The sequence below is a fragment of the Vicugna pacos genome, chromosome 27, assembly GCF_048564905.1.
Source record: "Vicugna pacos chromosome 27, VicPac4, whole genome shotgun sequence".
Taxonomy (NCBI): Eukaryota; Metazoa; Chordata; class Mammalia; order Artiodactyla; family Camelidae; genus Vicugna; species Vicugna pacos.
Window position 1 is genome coordinate 6,627,554 of NC_133013.1, and position 24,921 is coordinate 6,652,474.

A 24,921-nucleotide genomic window follows, 5' to 3' on the forward strand; every position below is an offset into this window, starting at 1 on the left:
TAAGGAGACGCTATGAGTAATTGCATGCCAAGGAATTAAATAACATAGGTGAAATGGAAAAATTCCTAGAAAGACCAAACTACTGAGACTGACTCAAGAAGAAACAGAAAATCTGAATAGAACTGTAACAAGTAAAGAGACTGAATTACCAACAAAAGCCCAGGTCCAGGGGAAAGTGTTGGTGTCTATCTTGTTCACTGTTCTACCTCTAGTCTCCAGAACAGCACCTGGTATACAGTAGGCACTCAACAAATATTTGTGGAACTTAAGTGAGGGCATGAATGCAAGACAAAAGACTCCATGTCTTTTCATAAAGTGTATCATTTTCCTAAAGGATGACACAAACTACCCACATAGTTTTGCACACAGTGTAGATAAATATTACATCTGGGAAACTGACATCACTTTACAAAGTCAGAGAAATGAAACTCTGCTGTTCTCAGAGGCTGGCCAATGCTTCCAAGGAAATGGGGGGCGGGGCTGAGGAAGGAGCTGCTGCAATGACTCTATACAAGACCCAGGGGACACCTCCCAGCAGGCAAAGCACTGGGAATTACAGCACCAGGACCTGTTGTCCACCTTACTCCCAGACAAGGTCCTTCAAGTTGTTTTGACAACCACCCCAGTAAGAAGCACATTTTAAATAATGGCCCAGGACACAGAGACACATACAGGTGCGTATGTACGTACAAACACACACACACACACACACAATTGAAGCAAAAGATGCATGAATACAATATTTTGCCTTACCACCTGGGCAGACCCTTTCTATTCTCTCTCTCTCATTTTTTTAAATGGTCTGTTTTGTTTTGCTTTTTAAATTTTATTTATTTTATTGAAGTATACTTGATTCACAGTGTTGTGTTGCTTTCTGGTGTACAGCATAGTGTTTCAGTTGTACAGATATATATTCCTTTTCACATTCTTTTTCATCATAGGCTATTACAAGATATTGAATGTAGTTCCTTGTGCTATACAATAGGACCTTGTTGTTTATCTATTTTATATATAGTATTTAGCATCTGCAAATCCTGAACTCCCAGTTTATCCCTTCTCACCCCATCCCTTTCCTCCCTAGTACCATAGTTTGTTTTCTATGTCTGTGAGTCTGTCTCTGTTTTGTAAATAAGTTCATTTATGTCATTTTTTTAGGTTCCACATGTAAGTTATGTCATATTCTATTTTTCTTTCTCTCTCTGGCTTACTTCACTTAATATGAGGATCTTCAGGTCCATCCATGTTGCTGCAAGTACCATTTTGTTCTTTTTTATGGCCGAGTAGTATTCCCTTGACTGTGACTTCTTTATCCAGTCCCCTGTTGATGGACATTTAGGTTGTTTCCAAGTCTTGGCTATTGTAAATAGTGCTGCTAGGAACACTGGGGTGCATTTTCAAATTAGGGTTTCCTCCAGATACATGCCCAGGAGTGAGACTGTTGGGTCATATGGTAAGTCTATTTTCAGTTTTTAAAGGAATCTCCATACTGTTTTCCATAATGGCTGCACCAAACTACATTCCCCACCAACAGTGTAGGAGGGTTCCCTTTTCCCCACACCCTCTTCAGCATTTTACAAGCCACCCAACATATTTTCCTACCCTCTAATAGATCGTAACTGTGGCTTCTTATGTAGCGCTGATCTACGAGGTGCCAGTGACCAATGCCACCACGCTCCATGTCCTCCTTCACCCCAGCGACCACCAAAAGTCCCAGCCCTCCAGCCAGCCGGTAGCATCCAGGCTTACTGCCTTATTCATCTCAGGTTAAGGTGAGACGAAACGCCCTCTGCAAAGCCCCAGGAACCAGCGCCGCCCTTCCTCTGCTGCTGGAACATTCTCTTCCGCTCTAACCCTTCCTTGCAGCTCAGCGATCCCCTGACCGAGCGCTCCCTCCCGCAGCCTCTACAGTAGGACGCGTTTTGTCTCTTGGAACCCCTCTGCCTCAAGGAAGGTCAGAGGGTGGGGTAAGTTTCCTTCTTGCTAGTACCGCCTCTTCTAAACCATCGTTGCTCTTTCTCACACCAAAATCAAAACAAGAAAATCCTAAAAACTCACTCCTCTGAAGTTTAGGGTCTGAGGCTATACAACCTTCTGCCCCTCCCCCCAGATGATCATATCCTGACTTCCTCTCCTTTTCTCATTTCCAGCATAATTTTTAATGACTCCAACATCCGTGCAGATGGACCATCCAACGCTCTGGCCCCTCATCCCTTGGTCTCATCTCTTCCAATGATACTTCCAGGTACTGCAGGGCCTTTCCGGAAAGGAGCAGCCACTACTCAGCCCCTGTCCGTAGCCATCAGGGGGAGATGCTAGACCAATATTTCCACATTTCCAATTCATTTCAACAGATATTTTCATGGGTTGTCTCCCAAATTTTAAGTATTAGCAACAGCATGGGCTTTCAGTATTAAGATGGTGACATTAAAAACCTTCTTTCCCTTTTTTTCTCTTGAAAATCACCTCAAAAGAACAAGCAAAAGAAAGGGAAATAAAAAATTCTGTCTTCATTGAAACATAGAAGTATCTAAAACCCCATTTCAGAAGTTGGAAAGCAGTGGAGGAATAGTTAGTGTCTTAGCAGAAGGGAGGGGACAAACCTAAGTAGCTACCCAGGGCGGTACCATGAGAAGAAAGGTCGTTCTCACTGCAGAACTGCAGAGATGCTGAGGGGTAAACTGGAGGCACCAGGTACCATGGAAGAGGGATGTAATTTGAGGGAGATGAGAGGCACTGAAAATGGGGGGTTTATTTGAAAGATGGGATAAGAAATGTCATCTACTCTGATACGCTCTCCCTGCCATCAGTTAGGCAACTACCTTTCCACTCTCCTGCAGAAATGGAGGTATATTCCCAGCAGAAAAACTAGAATGGCAGCAGTACAGTGTGGTGGTCAGCCAGACTGAAAAGGGGGGAAGTATGGGAAAGTCTGTGTATTTGAGTGGTGAGCCGCTAAGCTCTTTTCTCTCACCCAGCTCCAGAATGTTGGCAACCTTGGGCGAGAGATGTCTATATACTCCCAAGTGGATCATTAGCGTTACTGGCTAAATCCATATATTTTCTCATTGTGACTATTAAAAAATTGTTTAGTCCTGACCTGTAGTATTATACAATGATTGCATTTCCTTTCTTTTACAACTTTCAGTTTTACCTGGAGTTAATAATTGCCTGGTTTTTACTTTATTTTTTTAGGGGGGAGAAGTAATTAGGTTTATTTATTTATTTATTTAATGGAGGTAGTGGGCATTGAATCCGGGACATTGCACATGCTAAACAGGCACTCTACTACTGAGCTATACCCTCCCCCCTAGATTTTCAACCTGTTTAATGTTCCTAGCATCCATGGCTAAGAATTCTTATATCTGCAACGGTAACATGAAAGGCTTTGCAATACAGTTTCCCCTACACTCAGACTAGACAGAGAATCTATTTCATTTTCCTGATGAAATGAAAAAAAGCCTTACTTTATCCTGGACTCAGCCCTCTTGAACCCTCCGCCCTTCTGCTCCAGTGTATGTTGATTTTCTAGCTAATGTCCCAGCTAATGTCCTGCATGTTCCCTTCATTCTTCCACATTGGGTCTCCTGGATGCTGGACCTCATATCTTCCTTCCTGGCTTACTTCCTTGTTTTGATGGATAATTTCTTTTAATAACTTCCTGAGAAAGAGTACATGAGACCTGGATATTTTGAGAACTTGCAGATCCGAAAAGTCATGATTTTACCACCACTTTGATTTATTATTTGACTGAGTGTAGAATCCTCAGTTGCAACTAATCTGACTCAGAATATTAAGTCATTGCTGCATTGTCTACAGTTTCCAATGTCCCTGTGTACTCTGTGTTGTGAGTACGTCATTTGCTTGCTTGATTTTCCCAGTCTTTGGAAGCTTGCAGATTTCCTGTTTATCCTGCTGGTCTAACATTTCACAGTGACACTCCTTGGAGTGGGGTCTGGTCAGTCACCATGGCCCTATCACTAGAACAGTGTGTGGTCCTTGGTTCCGGGGCATTTTCTGATACTATTTCTTTGATGTTTTCCTCTCCACTATTTTCTCTCTTGATTCTTTCCTGAAACTAACTCCTTGTTAGCTGGATGTCAGATATCCTGTTTCAGTGCTCTAATTGTCTTATCTTTTATCTCTTAGCTGCTATTGTTTTTTCCCCTTTGTTCATGCTACTTTCTGGGAAGTTTCTTCAACTTTCAGACCTTTTACTGGATTTCAAATTTTTGCTATTGCATTTGTAACAGCCAAGAACTTTTTCTTGTTTTCATTGATTGATGGAATGTGTGTGGATGTACCTGTGTGTATTTAATTTTATTTCATGTGTGCAGTATTAAATATCTTTTATGATCTCTCTGGGATATTTATTACAATTTATTCTTCCCATTTTCTGTTAATCTGGTGTTTTTGTCTCTTTTGGGCATATGGAAGCTTGGCTCAAATATGTGATCATCTTTGTCATTCAAATTTAAGAGTGACTCCTGATGGGATCGAGTTAGTTTAAGTTGCCTTCCTTGAGGGCAGTCTTTAACATTTTAGAGCCTTCTCTTCCCACCACCAAAAGGCCATGTGGGATAGCAGGAAGTAAATAAATAATTCAACCAAGAAATGGCAGTATTTGAATATTATTTAGAAGTAGATGGATAATACTTTTAAAGACAGCTGAAAGTTGAATGGCTACCCCTGGGGAGTAAAACGGGACAGAGGACTGTTAGTTTCCTTATAAAGCTTTTCACAATATTGTACATGTGCTATGGTGACTGAAAAATTTTAATGATTTTTAAACCTGCTAATACAATTTTAATAATAAATTAGATCATGTTACTCCCCATCTAAAATCCTTCCAATGTCTTTCCATTACTTTTGGAATAAAATCCAGACTCCTGTCTGTGGCATTGGAGGCCCACCCACGCTCCTGATCTCTTCTCACTTACTATGGTTTTTGCTTGGCTGGCTCCTTCTTATCCATCAAACATCACCTCCCCAGAGATGCCATCCCAAGGGCCTATTTAAATGTCTCCTTTCCATTACATTTTACTAGGGCAGCCCATCTGTTTCTGTCTTATCACAAACGTATCACAGTCTGTAATTCCCTCTTTTTTAATTTTTAATTATATTTACTTGATTATTTTTTGTCTCTCCCACTAAAATGTCAGTTCAGTGAACTCAAGTTGGTTTGACTAATAAAAGACTCTTCCCCGTAAAGGCATGCTAAAACCTCAAAGGGCTCCATCCACATTGTGAGGGTGCACCAGATTTAAACCTACCCCGTATCCATACTCAGAAGAAATATTATCCTGGTGCTGTTACACCAGGAACCAAAAAAGAAAGGAAAGAAAGGAAAGAAAGAAAGGAAGGAAGGAAGGAAGGAAGGAAGGAAGGAAGGAAGGAAGAAAGAAAGAAAGAAAGGGAGAGAAAGAAAGAAAGGGAGAGAAAGAAAGAAAGGGAGAGAAAGAAAGAAAGAAAGAAAAGAAAGAAAGAAAGAAGAAAGAAAGAAAGAAAGAAAGGGAGTGAAAGAAAGAAAGAAAGGGAGAGAAAGAAAGAAAGAAAGAAAAGAAAGAAAAGAAAGAAAGAAAGAAAGAAAGAAAGAAAGAAAGAAAGAAAGAAAGAAAGAAAGAAACCCATAGAGATCAATCCCTCACATGTAATCTGAAATACTTGAAGGTGTGAATTTGGCTTAAAGTCACCTGAGAATGGTATTCGCTAGGTTCTTGACAGGAGCAAATAAAAATTCTTTTAGAAGCCTACACCTCCATACTGCAACTGTAAAAATCCCCACAAATTATTTTTCCAGCAAAATTAGTGATTCATACAAAAATGTATTTACATACAAGGAAACCAATTACCATAAATGAGAACCACGGTAACAGCAGATAGTCAATACATGCACAATGCCTTCAGAAATTAACATAGACAATTTATAAAATATCTATGTTACAGGAAATAAAAGAAAATATTAGAAAGGTGATGGAAACAATAAAAACAACATAATTTATGTAATTCCAAAGTATTTCCCCACATATTACTTGTACATTCCAAAGGGCAAAAAACAGATCTTCCTGGTGGCAAAATTTATCAGTCAGCTTAACTAAAGGGTCAAAGTTAACCTCACCAATAATGAGACAAACTGATCGCATGTGCCTTCTTATGTGATGGAATGAATTCCTGCTCAAAATGTAGGCATCCTCACACCCACTAGGTTGGCTACTCTCAAAAAAGCAGTAAAGAACAAGTGTTGGTGCGGATGTGGAGAAAGTGGAACCCTGGTGTGCTCTTGATGGGAATGTAAAATGGTGCAGCTGCTGTGGAAAATAGCATAGCAGTTTCTCAAAAAATGAAAAATAGGATGACCGTACAATTCAGTGACTTGACTCTTGGGTGCAGACCCCAAAGAGCTGAAAGCAGGCTCTCAAAGAAACACTTGTTCACCTATGTTCATAGTAGCGTTATACACAATAGTTAAAACTAAATCCATAGTCAGGATGTTCCTCTGAAAAGAGTTCCAGGCCCATGTCCATCAATGGATTATTTTTTTAAAAGTTAGAAAAATAATAAAATAAAATAAGTAAAAAATATTTTAAACAGAACGATAACAAAATATTGCATATCAAAATTAATGAATGCAGTCCAGAAAGGGAAACTCACAACTTCAAAGTCTGTATGCTGACAGCCAGAAACTGAACTAACTCAGTATCTGTCTGAAGAAGTTACAGGTGTACAAGCAAGAAGAACACTGAAGAGAAAAGGAAAAACTTCTAAAATAGAAAACAATTACATGATAGAGATGTTCAACAAAACCAAAAGTTGCCTGTCTATTTCAACAAATTAAAATATCTCTGTCAAGAGTGATTAAGAAACTAAGAAGGCACAAATAACCAGTATCTAGAAACACAAAGGAGACATACTTCCACTCATATGTGGAATCTAAAAAAAAAAAAAAAGGAAAAAAGAGGACACTAACAAACTCATCTACAAAGCAGAAACAGATGCGAAGACACAGTAAACAATCTTATGGTTACCGGGGGAAAGGGGGTGGGAAGGGATGAATTTGGCAGTTTGAGATTTGCAAATATATAAAAATAGATAAAAAACAGATTTCTTTTCTGTGTAGCACAGGGAACTATATTCAATGTCTTGTAATAACCTTTAATGAAAAAGAATATGAAAATGAATATTCATATGTGTGTATATATATGACTGGGATATTGTGCTATGCACCAGAAATTGACCAGACTGTACTTCAATAAAAAAAAAAAAAGACAATACAAGGTTAACATGATCCTCAATAAAGTTAAGGAAAAAAAAACCCAACAGATTAAATAAAAGAAAAAGATTAACATGAAATCTTTATATAAACAGACTGGAAAAATTTAGACAAAATGGCCACATTTAAAATATATATATATAACTTAAAAAATTTATCCAGGAAGAAATAGTAAATCTCTATGAAGAAACAGGAAATCTTTTAATTCAGGTACCCATAAATCACGTTCTGCCCAGGACAGTCCCAGTTTATACCTATTAGAGATTAATATCCATTAACTATTTTAATAACCCTTTTAATTCTCAAAAGTGTTCCATTTGGAGGATAAGCCATATGTTCATCCTTCCCACTTATAATCATTAGAGAAACTAAATCCACAGTCAAGATGTTCCTCTGAAAAGAGTTCCAGGCCCAAATTCGCCAGCAAGTTCTACCAAATATCCATGAAAGAAAGAATTTTAAACTTAAACTCTTTTCAGAAAATAGAAAAAGGAAACACTTACCAACTCTTTAGACTAGTATAACCCTGATACTAAAATCTGGCAGACAGTGCATGAAAAGAAAATTACAGGCAATCTCACCCATGAACACAGAGGTAAAAATCCTAATTCAAATATCTGCAGACTGAATCTAGCAGTATGTAAAAGGACACTACATCGTGGCCAAGTTGGTTATATCCCAGGAACTTAAGGTTGTTTTACAGCAGAAAATGAATTAATATAATCCACCATTTTACAGCATTAAAGAAGAAAAATCATAACATATCAGTAAGTGTTGAAAAAGCATTTGATAATGTCAATATACATTCATAATTTTTAAAAAGTCTTATCAAAGGGAGAATAAAAGGGAACTTCTTTTTTATAGTGAAAAATGTTATATTTAGGATTAGCCAGCTGGACACACTTTAGATGATCCCGATTTTGTTGGCAACATCCAAATCATCGTAGTCAAGAGCCAGTCATACACACACCTTCTTTCCATCAGGCCTGATCAGGGTGTTGACCTGAGCCACGTCCATGTCACAGAGCTTCTTCACAGCTAAAAGAGAACTTTTTTTAAATACAAGTTATCTTCAAAACTCATGCAGCAAACATTCTTAACAGTGATATTTTGAGATCGGGACGAGATAAGAATCAATATCATCACCTCTATTTGACATTGTAGTGGTGGCTCTAGCCAATAAAGTAAGAAAGTAAAAAGAAAAAAGCTGTGTAAGAACTATAAAGGAAAGGACAAAACTGTTATTATTAGAAAAGAATATGCTTATATAATAGATAGTTCAAAATAAAACTAGAGATATATTTTATTAGAATTAATAAGAGATGGGGGAGGATATAGCTCAGTGGTAGAGTCCATACTTAGCATGCACGAGGTCCTTGGTTCAATCCTTAATACCTCCATTAAAATTTTTTTAATTAAAAATTAAAAAAAAAGAATTAATAAGAGATGAACAAGTTTGCTGGATACAAAGAAATCAATTTCACTTCTGTACACCAGCATCAAAAAACTGCAAAATGAAAAAAAAAGCTATTTATAATAGTACCAAAATATATGAGGTACCTAGGAAGAGACTCTAACAAAAGATACTATGGAGAAAAATACAATTATTTATAAAACTTTATATCAACAAAGATAGAAACAGAGAAACATAACAAACTTATGGATTGGAAGACTGAATAGTATAAATGGATCAGTTTTCCCAAAATTAATATATAGATTCAATGTAATCACAACAAACAAAAGTTGCTGTTGAACTTGGCAAACATTGTACAGTTTATATGGAACAGGAGAGGGTCCAGAAAGCTGGAATAAACAAGGTGGGAATATTTGCTCCGTAAGATGTCAAGACTTAAAACAATATAACTTAAAACCATTTAACAATTACGAAGCAGGGGTATTGGCTCAGGGATGGAAGACAGATCGATGGACCAGAGGGAGCACACAGAAATAAACCCACACGCATATGGACACTTGATACACGACAGAGTTGGCATTGCAAATAAGAGGCAAAAGGATGGATTTTTCATTAACTGTTGCTAGAATAACTGGGATTTCATAGGAAGAAGCCTGAATATGATCCTGTATCTTGCATTACACACAAAAATCAGTTATAAGCCAATATATGTGAAAAAGCCAAACTGTAATACTTTCAGCAGATAATACACGAGGATATCTTCAAGACCTGAGAGCAAGAAGGATTTTTGAAATATTACATAAAAAGCATTTAGCCGTAAAGGAAAGGATTAATAAATAAGACAACATTAAAATTAAGAGCTTCTCAACATCAGAAGACATCTTCTACATCATCAAAAGACCTAAGACTAGAAAAAGATACTTGCAATGAATATAACTGATGAAAGACTCCATCAAGAATATATAAATTTTTAAATGCCTACTGACGAGAAAAAGGCAGATAACTCAACAGAAAAACGCATCAGGATTTGAATGGGTGGCTGCTCGAAAAAAGGAATTCTGCTTTTTTCTTTCTTTCTATTTTCTTTAGATTCCACATATGAGTGATATGGTATTTCTCTTTCTGGCTTACTTCACTTAGAGGACACTAATGAACTCATCTACAAAACAGAAACAGACTCACAGACATAGTAAACTTATGGTCACTGGGGGAAAGGGAGTGGAAAGGGATGAATTTGGGAGTTTGAGATTTGCAAATATTAACCACTACATATAAAAATAGATAAAAACAGATTTCTTTTGTATAGCACAGGTAACTGTATTCAGTATCTTGTAATACCCTTTGAAGGAAAAGAATATGAATACAAATATATGTACATATATGCATGACTGGGACATTATGCTGTACAGCAGAAACTGACACATTGTAACTGACTATACGTCAATAAAAATAAAAAAGGAATTCCAAGTGTGTAATAAACATATCAAAGGTGGTTAGCCTAATTTGTAGTCATAGAAATGCACCTTAAAACCACAATGAGACCCCCTACAATCCTATCTGACTGGCCAAAATTACAGAATCAAAAATAAGTTCGGGAGAGGCTGTGGAAACTACTTCATACACAGTAACAGAAAAAAAATTATCTCTGTATTATCAAAACAGCAATATACTGTAGTAGAAGAATGCCAGGGTGCTGGACAGTGCCGTGGCCACACCTCCCCACTTCCTGTATTGATGGATTTGGTGAGCAGGAGGGCAGTCGATCCCGGCTCCTGTCAGTCCGAGGGCTAAGTTGTTCAGCTGCCACTTAGCTGTTGTACTGCTTTAATAGTTTCCTTCCACTGACACGAGATGAGGAATTTCTTCCAAGGGAATGCTCGAGAGTTGGCAATGCTCCTAGTGGCATCCTTCAGTTTTGGCATCTAGTGGCTCTGATATTCAGCTGAATCATGTAGAAAACTGAAAGAATTATTGGTCATTCTCTCAAGGAAATACACCATTTTCTTCTCTTCTTTGGTCAGTGATGGCATTTTTTTTCCCCCAAGATCACTTGGTTTAAAGCCTGCACACCTCACCTCCTCCAGGAAGTTCTCCTAAACTGATGTCTCATGGCAGCTGTTCTTTGACCCTTTCTCTTTCTATCCTGTATCACTATTGCAGGAGGATGTCTCAGCTCTTTCAGTAGACGGTGACTTCGTGGAAGACAGAATCCTTGTCTGATCACTTTTTGAGTTCCGTACAGAGACTCTGCCAGTTTCTCACACACAATAGGTGGTTAGTAAACGTTTGTCTTGTGAGTGGGTTGATCTTCAGTTTATTAGGTAACAAACATGCAGAGTTTTAGGATGAATCAATTAGGAATAGAAGTTGGTACCAGTACCGAGAACCTGTTAGAGTGGCTTAAACAAATGCAAACTTTTTTCTCTCATGTTAAAAAAAAAAAAGTCATTAGTCTGCCAGTCTGGAGTTGGTAAGATGGTTCCACAAAGTCACGAGGCACCCAGACACTTTTTGATTTCTGCTTTGCCTTCTTTAGCGTATTGTTTCTGTCTTCAGGGTCACAAGATGGCTGCCAGGGCTCCAGCCAGCATGTCGGCATTTTAGGAAAATAGAAAGGGAAAGGCAAGGGGCAAATAGGTGCTTCTCTCATCCAGGTCAGTCCTCCTTTAAAGACAGTTTCAGGAAATGCTAACCAAAGACTTTAACTTCAATTTCAATTTTAAATTTCAAATTTCTACTTCTGCTTCTACACCCTTAACTGCAAAGGAGGCTCGGAAGTAAAGCTTTTTAGCTTGGCACACTGACCCTCTGAACAAAATATGAGTTATATTACTAAGAAAGAAAAGGGGATCAGACGGTGGAGGGTACAGTTCAAGTGGTAGAGTGCTTTCTTAGCATCCACAAGGTCCTGGGTTCAATCCCCAATACCTCCTCTTTAAAAAAAATTTTTTTTTAATTTTAAAAAAGTTTAAAAAAAGAAGAAAGGGAGATAAGACATTGGGTAAGTAGCCTGCAATCTTTGGCATAAAGTCTCAATTGTTTATCAGTAAGTGTTACATTTTTTTCCCATAAGTTTTAATTGGTTCTTCAAGATTTTAAAATTTCTCTTCCAAGTCTATACATAAGTTATTGAAATTTGGTGGGGAGGATAGAGCTCAGTGGTAGAACATGTGCTTAGCACGCACAGGGTCCTGGGTTGAATCCCCAGTATCTCCATTAAAAAGTAAAATAAATAAATCTAATTACCTCCCCCCACAACAAAATTTAAATAAAATAAAAAATAAATAAAAATTTAAAAAATCTATGAACCTTTATCCAGACTCCAGCTTTCCTATCCAGGGTTTTAATGTAAGACCATCCACTTGGTACTCTTCCCCTCATCAAAAGAAATTCATTTGCTTTTCCCGTATCTCTAAGTAGGTATGGTACCATCTGGTGTTTTCCATGTTTGACCCAGAGCCACAGCTGGTATCATCTGACTAATCAAGAGATGGGAAGGGACAGGGTCAGGAATGGGTTAGTGACACAAATCACTTGGTAATTAAAAACGCCTTGGTTATAATATTTGCTCCCCACAATAAAATAGCCACTGCAGGATTTTGATAAAACTGTGTCATGTTAAACATCAGTCATTGGAAGGTCCGAGTGTGAGTCTAAGAGGTGCTAAGGCTGATGTGAGGTATTCGGTTCCAAAAAGACAATTAGAGAGGAAGTGAAAGATACACTTATCGTTTGCTTATTCTTAGTCTACCACTTCATATATGTTAAATTCCCCTTAAAAATCATTTGGGTGACTGAGGTACAAGTGACTAAAGATAATAATTGATCTACTTATCCATTTCATTCAATCAATAATTGTTGAATACATACCATCTGCCAAGCATCGTGCTAGTCACTAGAGATGTAAATAAGAATTTTTAAATGTAGACTTCTCAGAGATAAGGATATGTTGAAAGGCCGTAATGGACAGCAAAAAACTGAGGTGGGTACTCAGAAATCAGCTTCCATAGACTAATAATCTCAGAAAATTAGCAGAAACTAAGCTTAGACACTTTGTAATTCTCTTTCAGCCACACAAAATTAAATTAGAAATCCTCAGAAGACTCAGGCATAGATTGTTTATGTTTTTATTTTTTTTTTATTGAGGTATAGTTGATTTACAGTGTTGTGTTAATTTCTGGTGTACAGCATAGGATTCAGTTATACATATATATACATATATTCCTAATTTTTTATTATAGCTTACTATAAGATATAGAATATAGTTCCCTGTGCTATACAGTAGGACCTTGTTATTTATCTATTTTATATATAGCAGTTAGTATCTGCAAATCCCAAACTCCCAACCTACCCTTCCCTCACCCCCTTTCCCCTTTGGTAACCATAAGCTTGTTTTCTATGTCTGAGTCTATTTCTGTTTTGTAAATAAGTTCATTTGTATCATTTTTTAAGATTCCACATATGTGATATATGATATTTATCTTTCTCTGTCTAACTTACTTCACTTAGAATGATCATCTCTAGGTCCATCCTTGTTGCTGCAAATGAGACTTTTATTCTTTTTATGGCTAAGTAGTATTCCACTGTATAAATATACCATGTTTACTTTACATACTCATCTGTCAATGGACATTTAGGTTGCTTTCATGTCTTGGACTATTGTAAATAGTGCTGCTATGAATATTGAGGGGGTGCGTGTGTCTTTTCAAATTAGAGTTTTCTCCAAATATATGTCCAGGAGTGGGACTGCTGGATCCTATGTTAACTATTTTTAGTTTTTTAAGGAACCTCCATACTATTTTCCATAGTGGTTGCACCAAACTACATTCCCACCAGCAGTGTAGGAGGGTTCCCTTTTCTCCACATCGTCTCCAGTATTTATCATTTGTGGACTTTTGGATGATGGCCATTCTGACTGGTATGAGATGATACCTCATTGTAGTTTTGATTTGCATTTCTCAGATAATTAGTGATACTGACTATTTTTTCATCTGCCTATCGGCCATCTGTGTCTCTTCATTGGAGAAATGCCTGTTTAGGTCTTCTGCCCACTTTGGATTGGATTTTCTTTTTGTTATTGAGTTATATGAGCTGTTGTATATTATGGAAATGAAGCCCTTGTCAGTCACATCATTCACAAATATTTTCTCCCATTCTGTAGGTTGTCTTTTCATTTTGTTTATAGTTTCCTTTGCTGTGCAAAAGCTTATGTTTAATTAGGTCCCATTTGTTTATTTTTACTTTTATTTCTTTTTTTCTATTTTTCTATTTCTATTACATTTTAAAATATTTTTTATTGAGTAATAGTCATTTTACAATGTTGTATCAAATTCCAGTGTAGAGCACAATTTTTCAGTTATACATGAACATATATATATTCACTGTCACATTTTTTCGCTATGAGCTACCACAAGATCTTGTATATATTTCCCTGTGCTATACAGTATAATCTTGTTTATCTATTCTGCATTTTAAAATCCCAGTCTTTCCCTTCCCATCCCCTGCCCCCTTGGCAACCACAAGTTTGTATTCTGTGCTTATGAGTCTGTTTCTGTTTTGTATTTATGTTTTGTTAATTTTTTTTTTAGATTCCTCATATAATAAGCTATCTCATATGGTATTTTTATTTCTCTTTCTGGCTTACTTCACTTAGAATGACATCCTCCAGGAACATCCATGTTGCTGCAAATGGCATTATGTTGTTGGTTTTTATGGCTGAGTAGTATTCTATCATATAAAAATACCACATCTTTATTCAGTCATCTGTTGATGGACATTTAGGCTTTTTCCATGTCTTGGCTATTGTAAATAGTGCTGCTATGAACACTGGGGTGCAGGTGTCATTTTGAAGTAGGGTTCTTTCTGGATATATGCCAGAAGCAGGATTTCTGGGTCATATAGTAAGTCTAATTTTAGTCTTTTGAGGAATCTCCATACTGTTTTCCACAGTGGCTTTCCTTGCTTCCCTCTCTTAATGATTTAGATGTCTTCTTTTACAATTTTGTGTTTTTCTTTTTGTAATTCATGGCAGTTATTGCCTTTCCAGTTATGAGTTTCTCATTTTTGTAGCATCCTGCTTCTTTTCTATTTAGAGGAAACCTGTCAATATTTCTTTTAGCATGGGTTTAGTGTTGCTAAACTCTTTTAGTTTTTGCTTGTCTGTGAAGTTCTTCATCTCTCTTTCTATTCTAAAGGATAGCCTTGCTGGATAGAGTATCCTAGGCTGCATCTTTTTTTCATTCAGGACTTTGAATATATCTTGCCACTCCCTTCTGGCTGTAGTGTTTGTGTAGAGAAGTCAGCTGAGAGCCTTATGGGGGTTCCCTTGTAACTCACTCTTTGTTTTTCTCTTGCAGCCTTTAGGATCATTTCTTTATCCTTGACTCTGGCCATCTTGATTATGATATGTCTTGATGTAGGTCTGTTTGGGTTCTTCCTGTTTGGGACCCTCTCAGCCTCCTGTACTTGGATATTTGATTCCTTTAGGCTTGGGAAGTTTTCAGTCATGATTTCTTCAAATACTTTTTCAATCCCCTTTGTTCTTTCTTCCCCTTCTGGAACCACTATTATGTGTAGATTGGCACACTTTATATTATCCCATAGGTCCCTTATATTGTTTTCATTGTTTTTTGTTTTTCTCTCAGCTGTTCTGATTGGATGCTTTCTGTTGTCCTGTCTTCTAGGTCACTTATTCGTTCCTCTGTATTAGCTAGCCTGCTTTGCACAGTCTTTAGGTCAGCTCTCATCTCAGCAAATGAGTTTACTAATTCTACTTGGTTCTTAATAGCTTCTATTTCAGATTTGACATATTTTATATCTCTAAACACTATTTCTTTTAGTTCCTTCAGTAATTTGATCAGTCCTTTTTTGAAATCTTGATCTAGTAGGCCATCAATGTCTATTTCCTTGATCGTGCTTTCAGGGGATTTCTCTGGATCTTTTAATTGGGAGTGGTTCCTCTGCTTCTTCATATTGCTCATATCTCTCTGGCACTGTGGCTTAAGGAGTATCAGTTATCTAGTTGTACTGGAGACAGTGTGCTCTTAATGATTTTATCGAGAGGTCTTTATGTCTTTGCCCTGTTTTGTGAACTCAGCTTGCTGTTTCCAGAGGCCCTCTGTTGGTACCCTCGTCTGTGCTGCTCCCAGTGGCTGTTGGATAGCAGATCGCGCCCCCTCCCAACACTGGGTAAGGTGCTGAGCTCTTACCTGGTGGGTGGGCGGGTCACTCCCCCTCCTGATGCTGCAGTCAGATGCTGTGTTCCTGCCAGGAAGGCAGGTGGCCGCCCGTCCTCTCCTGGCTCTGGTTGCTCCGCTGCTTTGTGCAGCTGCCTGCTCTGCCTCAGGTCAGCGCTCCCAAGGTGGGCTCGGGGAAGACCGCAGAACGGCCCTGCCCCTGCTCCGCATCGAATCTCAACTCCTTGTTTGTCTTGGCAGCGCGAGTTCTCTGAGGTGCCAGGGCAGAAAGATCCTATCTGCCTCGGGCTGTAAACAAGCCTCAATCCTGCCAAGGAGGTTGTAGAGCCCCCGGGTGCGGATTCAGGGCTCGGCCCCACCCCCATCCCGGATGCTGCGCACAGGAGATGGCGGCTGTGGCCGCGCCCCGCCTCTCTTCTCCCGAGAAGCGCCAGTAATGGCGGCACAGGTCTGAGACAGAGGCTACAGCGTCCCTCCCCCCAGGGCACACCAGCCTTGCTGCTTTGCTTTTTTCGCAATTTATGAAGGACCAAGGTTCTTCTGCTCCATAGCCCCTCCCAGCCACGGCGTGCAGCACCCTGCAGTCCTCCGGGGCCGCCTCAGTGCAGCTGCCCCTGTCCTCCACCTGGCTGGGGCAGCCTGGCCCGGCCCCAGTTGCGGGCTCGCATCTCAGGCTGGGTGTCACGGGGACCCTTTGTGCCTGTTTAACTCAGTTCTGTCGGTCAAGGGGTGCTTGGGGTCTCAGAGGCTCCTCCTCCATCCAACGGAGAGAGGAGACCCAGTGAACAGAGTGCCAGTCCTCCTTTGCTGCTCCCTCCCCACAGGATCAGTCCTGCACTGTTTTGCTTTTTCTTCTTTCTTTTTTCCTTTTCTCCTACCTGATTTTTGGCGTCTTTGTCTTTCAAAGAGGGCGATGTTCTGTCGGAGTTCGACAGGTGCTCTGGTTGGCTGAGTAGGTCCATAGATGTGAGTTTTGGTGTATTTGTGGGAGAGGGTGAGCTACAAGCGTCCTTCTACTCTGCCATCTTGTGTCTCCCTCTGCTTTTATTTCTATTGCCTGGGTACACTGCTCTAGGAGGCATAGACTGTAAACATGAGATTTTGACATGTACAAATTCGACGATCTTAACGAGTAAAGAAATACAAGTTGCCTAAATGGCATAATATAGAAATAAGGTGTTGTAGATAGTCAGCTATTCTGCTTGAAAGATAAATGTGCACAGGTTACAGCTGAGTAAGTGGCTTAAGATTCCTATAGAATATTCTTCTCTTTAGGAGCTTACATAAAAAAAATTTTTTTTAATTTAAAAATTTTAAAAAGAAACTTACATAGAAGTTACAGAAATGCAGTTTAAAACCAAGTCCTAGAAAGCACTCATTAATTTGAGGGCCAGTCATTTTGGGGGGTGGAAATCACTGGATTGTCAAAAATTGAAACAGGTTAATTTTGGTTGACTGACTGATACAGTGGGTGAAATCTCAGCTGAAAGTCATGAATTTAGAAACTACCAAAGCTATGGCAGACAAAACCTGCCCACAAGAAGGTGTCCAGTCCAGAGGTGCTGGGGCCCCATGCCATGGGTTTTCAGTAAGTTCCACTTGGAGTTCAGGCCAGTGTCCTGCGCTTTTGACCTTGGAACATCAGTTGGTCTGATGTGCTTGTTTTGTTCCTGTTAGTTGGATGAATAATTTATAAGCTCTAAAACTCAGTGTACTCTTATGTAAGTTGTGTTTAAATAGAACCATTTTGATGTCCTGTACATACTCTGTTAATTTTCTTAATGATTTTTGAAAGGCTTAAAAGGATTTTCTCTACAAAATTTATAAGGCTGATTTAGGAGATTGACTTTGGCTTAAATGCTTAGGAAGATTTTGTTTCTTACATTTGTAATCTTCCCTTGGTGTATCTGAAATGTTTGCGAGAGTCAATTGTGTTAAAACTGTACTTTGAAATCGCCAAGGGAATTTGATTAAAGTTAAATATGTAAATATGTTATGTGTATGGGTTAACTGAAAAAGCACAAGTGAAAATGATTGTTCTTATTTATTATTATTTATTTTTGATTGAAGTATAGTTAATTTTCAATGTTGTGTTAGTATCTGGTGTACAGCATAGTGATTCAGTTATATATATATATATTTTTTTTTTATCACATTCTTTTCTATTATAGGTTATTACAGGATATTGAGTATAGTTCCCCGTGCTATACAGTAGGATCTTGTTGTTTATCTATTTTATATATAGTAGTTTGTTTCTCCTGATCCCAAACTCCTAATTTATCCCTTCCTCTCCCCTTTCACCCGGTAACCATAAGTTTGTTTTCTATGCCTGTAAGTCTGTTTCTGTTTCATAAATAAGTTCATTCGTGTCATATTTTAGGTTCCACATATAAGTGATATCATATGGTATTTGTCTCTTAATTGTTTCTTATTTTCTAAGTAAAATAAAGCTGTACACTAAGCTGAAATGTTTAAGGAAAATCAGATTTTTTACCTTTGTAACTCTAAGAATAGAATAGGGAGTAAAACAAGTAATTTTAAGGATTCCTTTCTGTGCACAAAAGCCCAACTAGGATAGTAACAGCCCCAAACTCAGAGTTAACCAATGAGAAATGTGGGAGCAGACTGTGGGGGTGGGCTGTGGGTCCGTCATTAGTCGGGGTGCTTGAAGAAAGATCTGCATCCCTAGCAGCAGAGTCGGGATGTCTAACACCCCTCTTGCATCCCCGTTTACACAGAGCACACACAGCTGGCAGAGGAATAACACCAGGGGCTGCTTCCTGTAGAAAGTCAGCCTGCCTGGAGAGGGGCCCTGGGTGACCGCTGGGATCAGAGAAAGGGACCAGCAGGGTCTAAGGTAACTCCAGGAATGTTTGTATCAAATAGGGTGGGGAAGGCAAAAAGCACAGAGACTATTTCTGTCATCCACCCCAAGATAAACCTCCTAATTTGGCAATGTGTATTTTCCGGTCTGCCCGCTTTGACCACACCCACCACCTCATCACCCTGCCCACTGGTACAGGGGCCACACTTGGGTCTGGGTGACAGGGAGGCCCGTGGGAAACTGCAGTTCCCTCTACATCCGGATTGTTTATTCAAAAGGTGAAATGGCCCAAGAATCACTGGGCACTGGATGACAACCAGCAGCATTAAAAAGACCAAGGTGATGAAAACATGATGCTTAGTGAAATGAGCCAAACACAAACGGACAAATACTGTGTCTAGGAGGTCCCTAGAGCAGGCAGAGGTACAGAAACAGAAAGGAGATGGTGGGTGGCAGTGGCTGGGGGAGGGCGAGGGGGACTGAGTGTTTGATGCGGACATTTCATTCGAATGATGAAAAAGACCTGGAGATGGATGGTGGTGATGGCTGCATAGCAATAGGAATGGACTCGATGTCCCTGAATTGTACACTTAAAATGCTGAAAATGGTAAATTTTCTGTTAGGAATCTTTTACCACAATAAAATATATATATAAAAAAAGACCAAGATGAAAAAAAAGCGAAATAGCTGATCTGGAGAAAAATAATTCAGGGAAGAGATAAGAATTTTTAAATTTTAGTTCAAATCGGTAGAAAACTTAGATGGGGATATTGCGCCCACAAAAATAAGATTGACTGTTATGAAAAAGGATCAACCAGAGAGCAAGAAAGACTTCCTACCAATTAAAATATGGATTTCCAATAAAAAGTTCAGTGGATGGGTCAAATGTCCATCGCTAATAAGCCTAAACTGAAGAAGAAATGTGTTGAGATGTAGAACAAGGAAAATATGAGAGAGAAATTAAGAGACACGAGGATAGATCCAGGCCACTAAACCCTATTTATCAAATAGGGTTTGTTAAAGCAGTGAGCAGAGACAAAGAGGGAATTAAAAAATTGAGAAACAAAAGGAATAGTTCTCTGAGCTGAAGAAAGTCAGATTGCAAGAGATCATGTGCATGAAGAGGATGAATGCAAAGAGACTCACGCCTTTAATACACCCTGGAGAAATTTCAGAACACCAAAGGTAAAAGATTACCTTCGATAGAGTAAGAATCAGCAGACATCAGGCTTCATATGGGCACACAGTGTGTTGCTAAGACGACAAAGCTGTGCCTCAGAATTCTCAGGGGAGGGGGGGCTAGAGCTCAGTGGTAGAGCATGTGCTTAGCATGCACCAGGTCCTGGGTTCAATCCTCAGTCCCTCCATGAAATAAATAAATAAATAAACAAACCTAATTACTCCCCTCCCCCACCCCCCAAAAAACGAATTCTTAGGGGAAACTCCAAGTCAAGTATGGCCAAAATTAAGTCATTTCAGACATGCAGGGATTTGGAAAGTTGATTTAGGATTCAGCCCATGAAGGATATTCCTTAAGATGGCCAGTAAGGGGAAAAGGGAATTCCAGACAGAGGACCATCAGAATTGAAACAGTGGTAGCTGACTGTGCCTTGGATGAAGCAGAGAAATTCTCAAAATTCTCAAAAGAGAATCCACTGAACTTTGATATTTGGTGCACTTTTCTCTGGTTCATATGAGTTTGGAGACCTAGAATTCCAGTTCCTTTTCTGTGGGTATAATCATACCACTTTATTTATGCAATAATTAAAAATCCTACCATAAATATTCTTTTACTAAGTTTGGTTTTTATGATTAATCTGTAGACTTAATTAGGGCCACGGAACAGGCTGAATATATAACAAACACTGAGAACTTAAGAATAAAATTAAATAAATAATAAAATAAAGAAATAATACAATAATAAATATATAATAAAATTAGCAATAAAATTGAGTGATAGCATTTGGGAAAGGAGGCAGGAGAGACTTACACTTAGTAAATTATCTTCACCTTTCACAGATGCAGTGCAAAGGTGACAAATCAAAGTACATAAACCTAACTATAGAATTTAAAACAGTGCTATTCTGACTGCAGGTCACAACCCATTAATGGGTTATGAAAGTAATGTACTGGTCCCAGACAACATTTTTTAAAAAGTGAAATAAAACAGAATTGGAAGTATTAGACTGCACGGCACATTTTCAAAGTACTGGGGAGCAGCATCAGCAAGATGGCTGAATAAGATGTTCCTCACTTGCATCCGCTCGCCAACAATGACATTTTGGCATTTATCTAAGGACAAGTGATTCTAGGGGAGGTATGGGCTCCAACACCATATGCCAGGGGGCCTGGGCAGTGTCTTGCCCACCTGTACATCCAGTAATATCATATAGACCTCAGTCCCTGCAGTGGCCCATGAACGGGCTCCTACCCCTCTCAGCTGTGGTCCAGGAGCCCCCTGATAACCCTGACTTAGACAATCACCCGTGGATGAGAGAGCATTTGTGGAAGGCCCTTAAAGTTCCGTGCAGAATTTCCAGCACACCACTGGAGAAAAATAAAACGCATTCAAACTCATTGGAGAGGGTAAAGGGAACAGTATGACTCTACCCACAACATCCCTCCCCCAGGGTGGCACAGCTCAGCGCCAAGAGAGAGCTCCTGGACTCGTGATGTCCCCCATGGGACATGAATGGCCAGCGGGGACATGAAAAGGTGCTCAACACCACTAATCAACAGAGAAATGCAAATCCAAATCGCAATGAGTATCACTTCACACCTGACAGAACAGAATGAGTGCTATCAAAAAGACAAGAAATAACAAGTGTCTGTAAGGATGTGGGAAAAGGGAACACTTTGTACATTGTAGGTGGGAATGTAAATTGGTGTGGCCACTATGGAAAACAGGATGGAGATTCCTGAAAAAAAAGTCAGAAATAAACTACCATATGATCCAGCAATTCCACTTTCCAAAGGAAATGAAATCATGGTCTTGAAGAGATAATCTGCATCCCTATGTTCATTGCATCATTATTTACAATCGCCAAGACATGGAAACAACCTAAGTGTCCACTGGTGGATGAATGGATAAAGAAGATGTATATATACCTGTATACACACACACACACACGCATGCACACACGCACACGACGATTATTACTTCAGCCATGAAAAAGGAAATCCTGCCATTTATGACAACACGGATGGATCTTGAGGGCACTGTGCTAAATGAAATAAATCCAACAGAGAAAGACAAATATTGTATGATCTCACTTACATATGGACTCTAAAAAAACCAAACTCATAGAAACAGAGAACAGATTGGTGGTTCCCAGCAGTGGGAGTTGGGAGTGGAGGAACAGGTGAAGCTGGTCAAAAGGTAAAATTTCCAGTTACGAGATGAATTAGTTGTAGGGATGTAATGTACAGCAAGGTGACTATACTTAATGATACTGTACTATATAAGCATGATATTTACCATTCACTTTGAGACTGTTTTTATAAGTCTCTTGGAAATACAGTGAGCTGCACCAGTTCTTCAGGGAGGAAGTGATGACCTTTAGTTTTGTTTCTTCTCCTTTAGATATGCAGTTCTTCAGGCTTGTGCTGGAAAGCACGGTTGGTTTTGTAAAATTGCCATTGCTTCAGCAGACAGTAGCTCACTGTGCTCACCTTGAACGTTACATAAAACACTGAAGGACTGTGCCATTATTTGTCAAATTTACATAATGGAGGATTATTGGAGTTGCCAGTCCAAAAATCCCCAATTTTAAGAAATCCATCTTTGTGCTTCCTATACAATGCTTCATACACTTATTTATTTGGGACACTGACTTGAATTCTCTGCACTGGCATATACCTAGTCTGAGCATATACTGATTTGTGTTCTAATTTACACCAGAGTCCAATTCACCATTTAACCTTACATTTTTCATGGTATAGATTTTTTTCTATCTGAATATTACTTTTAAGCTTAAGAAGTAGCCCTGAGCAATTGGTCCACTTGGAGAATTAGGGCTGGATTCAACATAATAAGAAGAAGAAAACTATAGAAAAAGTACAGTAACAAACAGCATAGTTGAGAACCATAACTGAATGTTAATGAGACAAATTATCCAGTGAAGAAATATCAATAAAATTAAAACAAGGGATGTTTGTTTTCGGATACCAAGCAGAGTGATCTTGTGATTCCTGCAGCCTCGTAGAACGGGGAGAAGGATTGAAAGCCCTGCAGCACAACAATGGGGACCTGTCAATTTCAGGAACAGGGAGAGAGACTTGCTAACAGAGGAAACACATTTCCTTCCAATATGAGTTTAGATCAAAGTTTGCAAATTCATGGCCTAAGGGCTGCACTGGATCACAGACATCTTTGTTTGGCCTGAACAGTATTTTTTTAATCGGGAAATTCCGTATAAAAATCTGGCACCTCTTGAACAATCATTCCTTCACGTCAATAGTTGGGGTGGGGTAGAAGTCGTTCTTAGATGGGACTTGCACTTCCAATTTACTACAGTTGCCAAAACACTATTTTGAAACGCTTGACTTGCTTGATACTCTAATATTACCTTCCTGGCTTCTGTATGCACTTCCATCTGCAACTGTTGACTACGCTATTCCCAAAGTGGGGGAAAAACAGATCCTGTACTAAGGAGCTGGAGACCAAGCTCCTGTTGACGGGAAAGGAAACTCAAGGCCAGGACAGAATAAAGACTAGACTTTCTCTCGAGACTGCAGGACTCAGGCTGAAAGAGCTAGACTGCTTCTTATGGAAATGGATAGAGATTTCAATTTCTAGGGAGAGGAAAGTGGAACTTTGGATTGAAAGACCTGAAAAAAAGAGATACAAGTTTACTTGCTTACTGTAGGCATAAATCTGATGGCAGATAAATCCTGTTAGGACTAGATGGAGCCCCCAGACAGATTACAAGTAGTTTAAAATTTTTTTCCAAACTTCAAAACTATGCTAATGATTATACTGTTTTTTTTTAATTAAAGAAAAAAAATTATAAAGGTTAACAGGACCCTTAAGTCTAAACCTAGGAGTATAATTGCTGGGTCACGAGATGTGCACATCCCCAAACACTGATAGAAAGTTCCAAACTGTTCTTCACACACTCCCACTAGGGTGAATCCTAACGCACACTGTTCTACAGTTGGCCAGTGTTGATGGTGTGATGCTCTGGACTTGGTGCCAATATGATGATTATGAAATGATACATTTTTGTGGGTTTAACTTGCATTTTCCTGATTCTTACTGGACTTGAGCCTTTCCTATTTTCTCTTGTCTGAATTGTCTGTCTCTTACAATTTTCCTATAGTGTTGTCTTTTTCTTATTGATATACGTCTATCCTGAATTAGTCCCTTGAGGGTGATATGTGTTGCAAATATTTTCTCCTAGTTTATGCTGACTTTTCACTTTTTTTTAGTGTGACTTTCAAAGAGTAGAATTTTATATTCTCATTTAGATCAATCTATTAATCTTCTCCTTTATAGTTTGTGCTTAGTTTTTGAAAAATCAAGAACCATTTTGGCAATATTTCAACAGTTTGCCTATAAGACACAATGCATTTTACATGTACATATACATATACAAATATGTCAAAATAACAACTATGCCTAAATTATACGGCTCTAACTAGCTTTAAATATTATAATTAAAAGTGTATAATTAAAATAAGCATGCCAGCCAATGGTTTAAAAAAAAAGTTTCATTCTGGTTTGGTATTTATTTAGCTCTTGAGCTACTGAAATCAATGGCCGAGTCAGGCAATTATCTGACGCTTGTGGGTGGCAACCTTGGAGAATCTCAGCCTCTTCTTCCATCCCATCCTATTTTTGTCCTTAATAGCAGATCTATATCTCAATTTTAGAGTCTATTATTTTTTATAATCATAATCTAAAAATATTCAAATAGAACTTGACTTCATGCGGAATGAAACTTCAGATCCTCAGCACCCTATCCTTCTTAGTGATTTCTACTCTAGCCCCTAACATTATTATATAAACTCTTATATAAAAGATTGTTTTTATTTAGTAGTATCTAAAAGTAATGGGAAAAGGAAAAACAGGGACCAAGTTATCCATAACTACCTATGCCTTCTGAGGACGTCAGCGTAATTTACATTAGTGAGGAAAGAAATATCTCTGTGGCTTTCTCCTCCTAACATAGACTGGAGGGAGGGAGGGGTGAGAGACTCTAGTTGAACTGAGCCTTTG

At 38.7% G+C, this 24,921-nt stretch overlaps 1 long non-coding RNA gene across 1 annotated transcript; it reads left to right on the forward strand.

Moving 5' to 3' along the window:
* Positions 1 to 1,664: 1,664 nt before the first annotated feature.
* LOC140689684 (uncharacterized) lies at positions 1,665 to 2,231 on the forward strand. The gene is made up of 3 exons (XR_012064717.1): positions 1,665 to 1,769; positions 1,864 to 1,964; positions 2,148 to 2,231. It is a non-coding gene; the product is annotated as an uncharacterized lncRNA (long non-coding RNA).
* Positions 2,232 to 24,921: the final 22,690 nt, after the last annotated feature.